The 12,863-nt window shown below is 56.5% G+C and overlaps 1 protein-coding gene across 1 annotated transcript in view; it reads left to right on the forward strand.

Moving 5' to 3' along the window:
• The first annotated feature begins 1,536 nt into the window (after nucleotides 1-1,536).
• Nucleotides 1,537-12,863, forward strand: part of LOC140403820 (myocardin-related transcription factor A-like) — a 271,655-nt gene continuing 260,328 nt past the window's right edge. Inside the window, 1 exon segment of the mRNA XM_072491982.1 lies at nucleotides 1,537-1,652. The gene's annotated coding sequence lies outside the window, so the exon portion shown is untranslated.

A 12,863-nucleotide genomic window follows, 5' to 3' on the forward strand; every position in this document is an offset into this window, starting at 1 on the left:
TGTTGGATCCCAAACGAGAACCTGACTATTTTCAATTTGTAAAACTGAATGATGACTCTGACCAATAGGCATCTTTGATGTTAAATCAAACTTTAATGTAATCACAATTAACCATATTAGCAACAAAGAAATAGCTTTATTGTTAATAATTGCAACAGTTCTTAAGTAATAAAGAAACCGTAACTTCCTAAACCTGCCACTATATTCCAATTAAGCACACCACTATATATTCAATACCACTAATGAATGAAGGTAACAACCAGGGTTTTTCTCTGCAGAATCTTTGGAGAGAGAACCTTTAAGGACCAAACTGAAACACCTCTGTTCAGATGAGTTCCAGGACCTACTGATTCTTTAGACAGACCTGGCTCCTCCCATTACCTACATCGTCTGCACACAAAGCACAATGCATTCTTTTGTCTCTTACGAGATCTCCCTTGACTTGTTTAGCCAGGACCTAACACAATCCACCTCATAAATTATCCTCACCCCACGGGTCCTTTAAACCTAAACAGTATTCCATTAACTATCTATCTGCAAACAGGTAAATGGTTCTCATGATCTATGAGCAGGACTCCTCACCTGCAAGTCAATGATTAAAAAAAAAAAAAAAAAATTTTTTTAAATTTAGACTACCCAATTATGTTTTGTTATTGAGGGGCAATCTATTGTGGCCAATCCACGCAACCTGCACATCTTTGGGTTGTGGGGGTGAGATCCACGCAGACACGGGGAGAATGTGCAAACTCCGCACGGGACCCGGAGCCGGGATTGAACCCGGATCCTCGGCGCCGTGAGGCAGTAGTGCTAACACCGCACCACCCGCCAGCCCACCTGCAAGTCAATGATTACCTCACTTTAACGACACCTTAATCACAGCTCTAGCAATCATATACTGTCTGTATGCATCTTAACTCAAATTTTCGTCACATTACTTATTAAAAAAAAAAGACAATTCATTCCATTTGTCACAGTGAGTCCAGCATAAGAACATAAGAAATAGGAGCAGTCGTAGGCCATTTGGTCCGTCAAGCCTGTGCTGCTATTCAATAAAATCATGGCCAATCTGATCTTGGCCTTCACTCCAGCTGGGAATTCCCTCCCTAAATCTTTCCAGGTGTGTTGTTTCCAAATTGCTACAGTGTTTGAAACCTACCTCGTCCGTCCTAACACCTCGTGGCCTGCTTTCAACCACTTTGTCTGATTTCTCTCCTGTATAGTTAGTAACGCAGGATTAATATTTAAGCTGCTCTGTGTGTGTGTGTGTGTGTGTGTGTGTGTGTGTGTGTGTGTGTGTGTGTGTGTGTGTGTGTGTGTGTGTGTGTGTGTGTGTGTGTGTGTGTGTGTGTGTGTGTGTGTGTGTGTGTGTGTGTGTGTGTGTGTGTGTGTGTGTGTGTGTGTGTGTGTGTAAGTTATAACTTCCAGAGGAAGCGAGGAAAGTAAATAGTAAAGTTTTATCAGTTGAACAAGCCACTGGCTTGTCTCCCACCTGATAGCCAGTAACAGAGTGACTCATTTGCATTTCTGTGCAGCACCAAGTTGATCGCAACCATTACTATCGAGGAAACCTGAACAAGCGATCGTATGATTACATTGTGTTTGTCTGGAAGGCAGAGGTGGAGCCGTTGCTAATATTCATTCCTCCCTTTGAGGTACGCTGGTTTGTTGCCGGGTTTCTATATTCATTCAGGTGCTTTTATGTTACTGCACTGATCTTGGGAGCGTGCTGTTTATATCGAGATTTGTCTGCTGTCTACTCCCTGCTTTATCCTGCTGTTTGTTGCTACCCTTGTGTATCTGTTTCAAGGCGCAACAAAACTGCCGATGACTCCAGGATCATTTGGAGGTCAGGGACAACCCATAGCTCCTTTTCCCACCAACAGTTGTCACCTTGCACCCTTCTATGTCATCCTTGCCTTGAACACCAAATACCAATCTTTATTAGTGTCACAAGTCGGCTTACATTAACACTGCAATGAAGTTACTGTGGAAACCCCCTAGTCGCCACACTCTGGCGCCTGTTCGGTTTCACTGAGGGAGAATTCAGAATGTCCAATTCATCTATTAAGCACATCTTTCGGGGCTTGTGGGAGGGAACTGGAGGAAACCCACGCAGGCACGGGGAGAACGCACAGACTCCGCACAAACAGTGACCCAAGCGGGAATCGAACGTGGGTTTTATTTCGATGAGATATTAAACTGAGGCCCCATCTGTCTGCTCGGGTGGATGTAAAAAATCCTGTGGCTCTTTATCAAAGAGCTGGGAAGTTAGCCCGGTGACCTGACCAATTTGTTCCTAAATCGACATCGCAAAAACATTATCTGGTCATTATTTCCATGGAATCTATCTTCAGCATCAAGACTCCCATCCATGCCTGTGTCAGCCACTGGGGCTGCAGGAAGCCATTTGCCATCTTGATGAGGACGGCCTGACGATCGGTGGGCACTGATCGCGGGCCACCCCACATTCCAGGTGAAGCCAGGTGCAGGGCCCCCCACAGGCCGCCCCCCCCAGCGTTCACGCACCGCCCACGACTGCAGCGACCAGGTGTGAATAGGAATTTGACCTTGGGATGAGCTTCAAGCCCATCCTCATTCATCACCAGGACATCAACATTGCCTACCTCTGACCCATATCAGCCCTATTGAAACCCATGCCTGCATTTTCACCTCCAGATTACTGCGCTCTGCTTGAAAACACACTTACACATAAATTCCTCGTATGGGCCGCACGGTAGCACCGTGGTTTGCACTGTTGCTCCACAGCGCCAGAGATCCGGGTTCAATTCGCAGTTTGGGTCGCTGTCCAAACTCCTGTTTGCCCACCACCCTTGTTGCTGATCTGCTTCCTGTCCTTCCACCCCAAGGTTAAACTTTTGCCCTTGTCTGCAAGTATCAACTTGACCTTGCTGTATGTAACCTCTGCAATTTCCTGTAGCCTCTTGTCTTTCTCAACTGCTCTGTCTGTCTCTCTCTCTCTCTCTCTCTCTCTCTGTTTTTATTAACACCCTTTTATTCCCCTCCTTCCAACTCATCATCCATGCCAGAGTCTTCAGCTGCCTTGATGATTCATTGGAATTCCCCTTGCCAACTTCTTTCAAAGCTTCCTCCAAGAAATACCCAACTTCCAACTACTCTTTCCAATCTCTTCACTCTTTGCCAGTTTGTGACGTGCCTGGGACTTTTTGAAATATTAAAAGCACGCAGGTCTTCACGTCTTGAGCATTTTATATCACACAAGGCATGCTCGGAGTCCCCCTGACCATAATGGAATGTTGAACGAAACCTGCTTTGCGAGTCTAATAGATAGGTACGTGAATTGTAGAGTGCGACATCAATGAGTGTGAGGGCCCCATTGGTTATGTTGGAACCTCCAGTCAAGGATGCTTGAGATGAAAGGCTGCCTCAGCCCCAGGGAATCGGTTCGATTCCCACCTTGGTGACTGTCTGTGCGGAGTCTGCACGTTCTCCCCGTGTCAACGTGGGTTTCCTCCGGGTGCTCCGATTTCCTCCCACAGGCCAAAGATGGGCAGGTTAGGTGGATTGGTCATGCTAGATTGCCCCTTAGGGACGAGGTTACAGGGCAGGGGTTAGGGCCTAGGTCGGGCAGTCTTTCAAAGGCTGGGTGCAGACTCGATGGGTCGAAGGGTGGAATGGCTTTTTCTGTACTGTAGGGATTTGGTGAAAAGTGCCTTCAGTTTAGTTGGGAAATGCAGTTTTCTAAAAAGTATGGTGAATGATTATTTTTTAAAATTAGGGTACCCAATCTCTCTCTTCGAATTAAGGGGCAATTTAGCGTGGCCAATCCACCTACCCTGCACATTTTTGGGTTGTGGGGGCGAGACCCACGCAAACACGGGGAGAATGTGCAAACACCACACGGACAGTGACCCAGAGCCGGGATCGAGCCTGGGACCTCGATGCCGTGAGGCAGCAGTGCTAACCACCACCACCATGCTGCCCTAAATATTGCTTTTCTTTTGTTTTAATGAAGTTTGTTTATAAAATAACCAAGCCATATTTCTTATATTATCTTTCCCCATGGCCATAAAACTTTAAAACGTTATGTTTCTGGCCCAGTATCTGGTCCACGGTTTTCTTTTTGAATGAATGGAATTCCACATGAGCATCAGGGGCGGGATTCTCCACTCCCACGCCAAAGTGGCCGCGCCGTCGTGAACGCCGTCGAGGTTGACGACGGCGCGAAATGGCCCCGGTCCCGACCGATTCAGGCCCTGACAATGGGCCAGTATCGGGGCCGTGTCACCTACACGCGCCAGGCCTTGTCGCCCGCGTAAAAGCGGCGCCGCATAACGGACGCCAACCCGCGGGCGCCAACCCGCACATGCGTGGTTGCCGTCCTCTCTAAGTCCGCCCCGCAAGAAGATGACGGATGGATCTTGCGGGGCCGCGGAAGGAAGGAGGTCCTCCTTCAGAGAGGACGGCCTGACGATCGGTGGGCACTGATCGCGGGCCACCCCACATTCCAGGTGAAGCCAGGTGCAGGGCCCTCCACAGGCCGCCCCCCCCAGCGTTCACGCACCGCCCACGACTGCAGCGACCAGGTGTGGATGGCGCCGGGGGGAACCCGCCGTTTTGGCCTGGCCGCTCGGCCCATCCGGGCCTCAGAATAGCGGGGGTGCCGGAGAATCGCCATTTTCGGTGTCTCCGGCGATTCTCCGGCCTGTGGCCCGCAAAACTCGACCGGGCCATTCCCGCCGCTTGGGAGGGCGTCGGACCGGAGTCCCCGGAAATTTTGGCGGCCCAGGCGATTCTCCCAACTGGCGTGGGAGTGGAGAATCGCGCCCCAGGTCTATTGAATCTCGGGCCCATTCATTCTTCTGTAGGTTTCCCGTTACAAGTTTAGTTGTGGATTTACATTTTCCTTTACTCTTGGTACGAACCTCGGAGCAACATTATTGAGCCTCCAGCTGCTTTTATTGAATGGAAAAAAAAAATCCATGCTCAGTTTCTTTCCCCTCACCAATTATATTTGGGCATTATTCTAGCAGGTTCCATTGCCCTCTGGTATCTTGCCCACATGTTTCACCCCCCTGAGTGAGTGTAATCTATTTTCTCATGAGATGTAATAACCTGTACGCTCTTCCTAGTACGCTTGTGACCAGGTGCCAAAAGCTGGCCTGTTTTTCTCTTGGCTGTGATGTTCCCTGTTGTGGAGTTATCTGATGCTCACTGACAGAAACTGTCAGATCAGAAATAACTCAAACTCTCTGTTTTTTAGGGAAGGAGGGGAAATAAAGGGAAAAGCCAGGTTCATTCTCCATTCTTAACCTCCCTGTGGCTTGTAATGTCTGGAGTGGGGTGGATGATATCGCAAAGGAAGAAGTTACATTTCTTCTTTTAAAAATGTTTCAAAACAGGTCACCCCCCCCCCGTGACGAACAGCTCCTCAAACCCCCCTGCTGAGCCCCATAACTCGTACTTTTGCTATGGGCGAGGTATTTTCAGAACCCCAAAATGTATCATGGAGTTCAACCAACCTCCCCCTTTAATGGATTGCTGCTTCTGAAGCACACGGCTTGTTCCTCAGGTGTGGGATTACAATTATGGACACATAGTTTTTAACACAAAACAATGTTTGTTCCATGAACTCAAATTAACCTTTTAAATAAACATTGGATCACTTAACACCCCTTACTTCAAAGATAATCCCGAAACTAATACAACACTAAATAATCCCTCAAAATGTTCCTTTAAACATCCAAAAGACTTCATCTTTAACAACAGACATGGGGTTACATTCAATATATTTATAGTCTTTGGATTTGCAGACATCAACAGACCAGCTCTGTGTTTTCTTCCTGCAGCTCTTTGGAAAACACACAGACACTCCCAGCTTTCTCCTCAAACTGGCTTTTCCCTTTCAAGCATCTCACAGCAAACCAGCCAGGCACCTTTCAGCTGCTCTCTCCCAAAACTGAAACTAAAAACTTCAAAATGGCTGAGCTAAAGCCCAGCTCCACCCACACTCTGACATCACTGCATGTCTTAAAGGTACATTGCTCAAACATCCAATTCTTAAAGGCACTCTCACATGACACTTTATCTTCTCGAATTGCAGAAAGTTGTACAGGTCACCAAACCAAGGCGCTACCCCCGGTGGCGATGCCAACCGCCACTCCAGCAAAATTCTCCGCCGTGCAATCAGAGAGATGAAGGCCACGACATCGGCCTTCCTCCTCTCCATGAGCTCCGGCTTCTCTCAAACTCCAAATATCGGCACCAAAGTGTCCGGTCCACCCCCTCCTCCACTATCCTGGCTAAGACCGCGAACACTCCCGCCCAGAATCTTCCCAATTTTTCTCAACCCCAAAACATGTGCGCTTGATTCGCTGGCCCCCGCCCACACCTCTCACACTCATCTGCTACCCCCTGAAAGAACCCACTCATTCTCGCCCGAGTCACATGCACCCTGTGCACCACCTTAAACTGTATCAGGCTCATCCTTGCACAAGAGGAGGCCCCGTTTACCCTACGCAGTGCCTCACTCCATACTCCCCAATTTATCTCCCCACCCAACTCCCCTTCCCATTTCTCCTTTATCGTCACCACCCGCTCGCCTCCCTGCTCCCCCAGCCACTTGCATATATCCCAATTCTTCCCTCCCCTTCCACATCCGGAAGCGGCAGTTGCTCCAGCAGGGTGTATCCCGGCAACCTAGGAAATCCCCTCCAGACCTTTCGTGCACTGTCCCTATCCTTTTTAAAAAAAATAAATTGAGTATCCAATTATTTTTTCCCAATTAAGGGGCAATTTAGTGTGGCCAATCTACCTACCCTGCACATCTTTTGGGTTGCGAGGGTGAGACACGAGCAGACACAGGGAGGCTGGACAAACTCCACACAGACAGTGACCCAGGGCCGTGATCGAACCTGGGACCTCGACGCCGTCAGGAAGCAGTGCTAACCACTGTGCCGCCATGCAGCCCTCAAAGTCCCCCATGGCAGCTCTACCGTCTCTCTTAGCTCCTCCAGACTGGTGAACCCTTCCTCCAAATACAAATCCCTCACCTTGACCAGCCCCACTTCTCTTCGCCTCCTGTGTACTTTATCCATCCCCCGGCTCAAACCTTGATTCTCGCACAGCGGCGTTACCACCGACATCCCTTTGTTGCTCTTTTTAACCTTAGTCTATTTGCTCTGATTACGTCACCTTTGCTCATGAGTTGCCAGGTATCTTTATGATACCGCCACGTGGTTCAAGTTCAGGTTATGATTAATAACACAGCACACCGCTTAGTAAGGATTAAAACAACGGTCATTTATTATATACAACAAGCAATATTAATACCCTAATACTACTTTCTATATAATAAACCTATCACTACTGGCCAATACTTAACTTAGGAAGAGCCCACCAGGTCAGGGAAACGAATGGCTTGTCCAATCAGATCTGGCCCGCGGGATTCAAAAGGCTGCTACAGGTCCGTGGCTAGGTGTCTCTACCGGATAGCGATCGCTGGATTCAAACTTACTGTTGCCGGTTGCTGTTCTTGCGAAGGTCTCGAGCAGGCGAAGAGGAGAGAGAGAGAGATCTGAACTTGGCCCCTCACTTTTATAGGGCCCAGGGGCTTCCCGCCTCCCGGGGCGGCCCTTGACCCTGAGTCCCAAGTGATTGGATTCTGTCCCCAATCTCTGGGGTCGATGTGTCCAATGGTGAGGCGATTCCTCGATCGGGGGGGGGGGTGGTCGTTCACCTGTCTTTGTTTCGGCCACTGCAGGCGCCGACAGGTCTGGCCCGGTATTCAATTGCTAATATGTTGCAATTGTTCCCGGGGATAGCCGATTTAACTGTGGATGTCTGAGTAGATTAGGTGTAAACAGTCCTGAATGCAACTGCGGATACCTGGGTTGATGGGCTGTTGATAGCCCTGAGTATCGATCTGGGCTAACTTCCCAGAGCCGAATATGCAATACTGTCTGCAGCTGCCTGCTTGTTTCGTCTTGGCTGCTTTTCCCAGCAGTCTTTCGGGTTAGCCATTTTAAACTGGGTTTTGGCCAGATTAATCTGAACGCAGCCATTTAACGTGGCTACACCTTCCACCCTAAAATGTCTCCTCAACTGATTCCATAACTTCACCGTGGCCTGGGCTCGCTGAATACCTACTCGGAGCCATAGGCAATGCTGCTGTCACCATAGCCCTCAAACTAGACCCCTTACAAGATTCCTCCTCCATCCTAACCCACTCTACCCCATCTCTTTCCCACCAGCTCTGCACCTTGTCCACATTCACCACCCAATAATAATGAAGCAAGTTTGGCAACGCCAACTGCTGCCTCTGCCTTTGTAGCAGGGTCCTCCCCACCTTGGCACCATACAAAGTCCGAAATGATCATGTCCACTGTCTGAAAAATGGCCTTTGGTATAAAGATCGGGAGAGCTTGAAAGATAAACAAGAAACTCGGCAGTATATTCATTTTCACCATTTGGAACCTCCCCGTCAATGTTAAGTGCAGTGTATCCCACCTCTAAAGATCTTTCCTGGCCTCCTCCACCAACTTCGTTAAGTTCCACTTATGGAGCCCCGTCCATTCCCTCGCTACCTGAATCTCCAAATACCTAACCTATCCCTCGCTACCGTGAGTGGCATCCCCCCTAAATTTGCCCGCTGTCCCAGCTCATTCACCGGGATTACCTCGCTTTTCCCGACATTCAGTTTGTACCCCGAGAACCCTCCAAACCTCCCATACTCTCCAACGGATCCGAAACATACAGCAAGAGGTCATCGGTATAGAGCGACACCCGATGCTCCCTCTGTCCCCTCATAATCGCCCGCCACTCCGCCGACCCTCTGAAAGTCATCGACAACGGCTCGATGGCCAGTGCAAACAGCAGTGGCGACAGCGGGCACCCCTGCCTCATATCTCTGTGTAAGTCAAAAGCTTTGTGAGCTCATATCATTCATCCTCACCCTTGGTGCCACATACTGCAACAGCACCCATGCCACAAATCCCGACCCAAACCATCCCAAAACCTTGAACACGTACCGCCACTCCACCCGATCAAATGCCTTCTCCGCGTCTATGGACACCACCTCCAGTACCTAAGTCCCCGACGGATTCATCACCACATTCAACAGCGTCTTATATTACCTGCGAGCTGCCTGCCCTTCACAAAGTCTGTTTGATCTTCTGCAACCATCCCCGGGACACACTCCTCCATCCTCCCCGCCAACAACTTAGCCAATACTTTCACATCCGTGTTCAATAGTGATATGGGTCGATACAGCCCATATTCCACCGGGTCCTGCCCTTTTTTCGGGATTAGTGTGATTACTGCCTGCGTCATTGTCTCTGGCAACTCCCCCCTTCTCCGGTGCTTTATTAAACGCCCCCAACAGATGTGGTGCCAGGTCCATCGCAAATTCCTTATAAAATTCTGCCGGGTGCCCATGGGCCTTCCCTGACTTCCCCGACTATCCAGTACTTCCCCCAGAACCAGCGGCTCCTCCAATGCATGCCTCTTTCCTCCTGGGGAAATTCAAGCTGGTCCAGAAACCATCCCATGTGCCCCTGGGTCTGCCTCATAAAGTTCCTGGTAGTATCCCCTATCTTCCCTGGCTCCGACGCCACATCTCCAGGCCCAGTCTGTATCTTCAATATTTCCCTGGATTCAGCCTTCTCCCCATACTCATTGCACCCGTCTTGCCCTGCGCAGTTGACCAACCCCCCCAATGTCAGCCTTTTAAACTGCCCTGCAACATTTTCATCCACGGTGGCACCCTTGAATATATTCCCTGTCCTCCACCTCTCTCTCACTCACTAGACGGTCATGTTCCTCCCACCTTTCCATATCCGCATGAGCCTTGAGCATGAGTGCTTCCCAAAAAATGGCCGTCGACACCTCCCCATACTGATTCACCTCCAGATACTCCTTAATCGCCACCCGCACCACATCACGAAAACCTCCATCCATCAAACCTCCAGCCCGGCCTCTGCTCTCGTCCCGATTGAAACCGAATCTCCAGCCAGTGGGGCGCATGGTCCGAGATAGCAATCCCTGCGTACTCTGTCCCCTCCACCCCAACCAAAGTCTCCTCTCTCACTACAAAGTAATCAATCCTCGAATACACTTTATAGACATGTGAAAAGAAGGAATACTCCCTTCCCCCTGGGTTCTGAAAGTGCCATGGATCCACCATACCCATCCTCTCCATAAACCCCCTCCAGCTGCCTTACCATTCGTACCCTACCCATCGACCTGGGGCTCGACCTTTCCACCCTTGGCTCCAGAATGTAGTTAAAATCTCCTCCCATGATCAACTGGTGCGTGGCCAAATCCGAAATCACTGCCAGCAACCCCCGCCTGCCCCCTCGCCCTCCGCCTGCCCCCTCGCCCTCCGCCTGCCCCCTCGCCCTCCGCCTGCCCCCTCGCCCTCCGCCTGCCCCCTCGCCCTCCGCCTGCCCCCTCGCCCTCCGCCTGCCCCCTCGCCCTCCGCCTGCCCCCTCGCCCTCCGCCTGCCCCCTCGCCCTCCGCCTGCCCCCTCGCGCTCCGCCTGCCCCCTCGCGCTCCGCCTGCCCCCTCGCCCTCCGCCTGCCCCCTCGCCCTCCGCCTGCCCCCTCGCCCTCCGCCTGCCCCCTCGCCCTCCGCCTGCCCCCTCGCCCTCCGCCTGCCCCCTCGCCCTCCGCCTGCCCCCTCGCCCTCCGCCTGCCCCCTCGCCCTCCGCCTGCCCCCTCGCGCTCCGCCGCGACCCCTCGCCCTCCGCCGCGACCCCTCGCCCTCCGCCTGCCCCCTCGCCCTCCGCCTGCCCCCTCGCCTTCCGCCTGCCCCCTCGCCCTCCGCCTGCCCCCTCGCGCTCCGCCGCGACCCCTTGCGCTCCGCCGCGACCCCTCGCGCTCCGCCTGCCCCCTCGCGCTCCGCCTGCCCCCTCGCGCTCCGCCTGCCCCCTCGCGCTCCGCCTGCCCCCTCGCGCTCCGCCTGCCCCCTCGCGCTCCGCCTGCCCCCTCGCGCTCCGCCTGCCCCCTCGCGCTCCGCCTGCCCCCTCGCCCTCCGCCTGCCCCCTCGCCCTCCGCCTGCCCCCTCGCCCTCCGCCTGCCCCCTCGCCCTCCGCCTGCCCCCTCGCCCTCCGCCTGCCCCCTCGCCCTCCGCCTGCCCCCTCGCCCTCCGCCTGCCCCCTCGCCCTCCGCCTGCCCCCTCGCGCTCCGCCTGCCCCCTCGCCCTCCGCCTGCCCCCTCGCCCTCCGCCTGCCCCCTCGCGCTCCGCCGCGACCCCTCGCCCTCCGCCTGCCCCCTCGCCCTCCGCCTGCCCCCTCGCCCTCCGCCTGCCCCCTCGCCCTCCGCCTGCCCCCTCGCGCTCCGCCGCGACCCCTCGCGCTCCGCCGCGACCCCTCGTGCTCCGCCTGCCCCCTCGCGCTCCGCCTGCCCCCTCGCGCTCCGCCTGCCCCCTCGCGCTCCGCCTGCCCCCTCGCGCTCCGCCTGCCCCCTCGCGCTCCGCCTGCCCCCTCGCGCTCCGCCTGCCCCCTCGCGCTCCGCCTGCCCCCTCGCCCTCCGCCTGCCCCCTCGCGCTCCGCCGCGGCCCCTCGCGCTCCGCCTGCCCCCTCGCGCTCCGCCGCGGCCCCTCGCGCTCCGCCTGCCCCCTCGCGCTCCGCATGCCCCCTCGCGCTCCGCCTGCCCCCTCGCGCTCCGCCTGCCCCCTCGCGCTCCGCCTGCCCCCTCGCGCTCCGCCGCGGCCCCTCGCGCTCCGCCGCGGCCCCTCGCGCTCCGCCTGCCCCCTCGCGCTCCGCCTGCCCCCTCGCGCTCCGCCTGCCCCCTCGCGCTCCGCCTGCCCCCTCGCGCTCCGCCTGCCCCCTCGCGCTCCGCCTGCCCCCTCGCGCTCCGCCTGCCCCCTCGCGCTCCGCCTGCCCCCTCGCGCTCCGCCTGCCCCCTCGCGCTCCGCCTGCCCCCTCGCGCTCCGCCTGCCCCCTCGCGCTCCGCCTGCCCCCTCGCGCTCCGCCTGCCCCCTCGCGCTCCGCCTGCCCCCTCGCGCTCCGCCTGCCCCCTCGCGCTCCGCCTGCCCCCTCGCGCTCCGCCGCGGCCGCTCGCGCTCCGCCTGCCCCCTCGCGCTCCGCCGCGGCCCCTCGCGCTCCGCCGCGGCCCCTCGCGCTCCGCCGCGGCCCCTCGCGCTCCGCCTGCCCCCTCGCGCTCCGCCTGCCCCCTCGCGCTCCGCCTGCCCCCTCGCGCTCCGCCTGCCCCCTCGCGCTCCGCCTGTCCCCTCGCGCTCCGCCGCGGCCCCTCGCGCTCCGCCTGCCCCCTCGCGCTCCGCCGCGACCCCTCGCCCTCCGCCTGCCCCCTCGCGCTCCGCCTGCCCCCTCGCGCTCCGCCGCGGCCCCTCGCGCTCCGCCGCGGCCCCTCGCGCTCCGCCTGCCCCCTCGCGCTCCGCCTGCCCCCTCGCGCTCCGCCTGCCCCCTCGCGCTCCGCCTGCCCCCTCGCGCTCCGCCTGCCCCCTCGCGCTCCGCCTGCCCCCTCGCGCTCCGCCTGCCCCCTCGCGCTCCGCCTGCCCCCTCGCGCTCCGCCTGCCCCCTCGCGCTCCGCCTGCCCCCTCGCGCTCCGCCTGCCCCCTCGCGCTCCGCCTGCCCCCTCGCGCTCCGCCTGCCCCCTCGCGCTCCGCCTGCCCCCTCGCGCTCCGCCTGCCCCCTCGCGCTCCGCCTGCCCCCTCGCGCTCCGCCTGCCCCCTCGCGCTCCGCCTGCCCCCTCGCGCTCCGCCTGCCCCCTCGCGCTCCGCCTGCCCCCTCGCGCTCCGCCTGCCCCCTCGCGCTCCGCCTGCCCCCTCGCGCTCCGCCTGCCCCCTCGCGCTCCGCCTGCCCCCTCGCGCTCCGCCTGCCCCCTCGCGCTCCGCCTGCCCCCTCGCGCTCCGCCTGCCCCCTC

This window comes from Scyliorhinus torazame, chromosome 29 (assembly GCF_047496885.1).
Source record: "Scyliorhinus torazame isolate Kashiwa2021f chromosome 29, sScyTor2.1, whole genome shotgun sequence".
Lineage (NCBI taxonomy): Eukaryota > Metazoa > Chordata > Chondrichthyes > Carcharhiniformes > Scyliorhinidae > Scyliorhinus > Scyliorhinus torazame.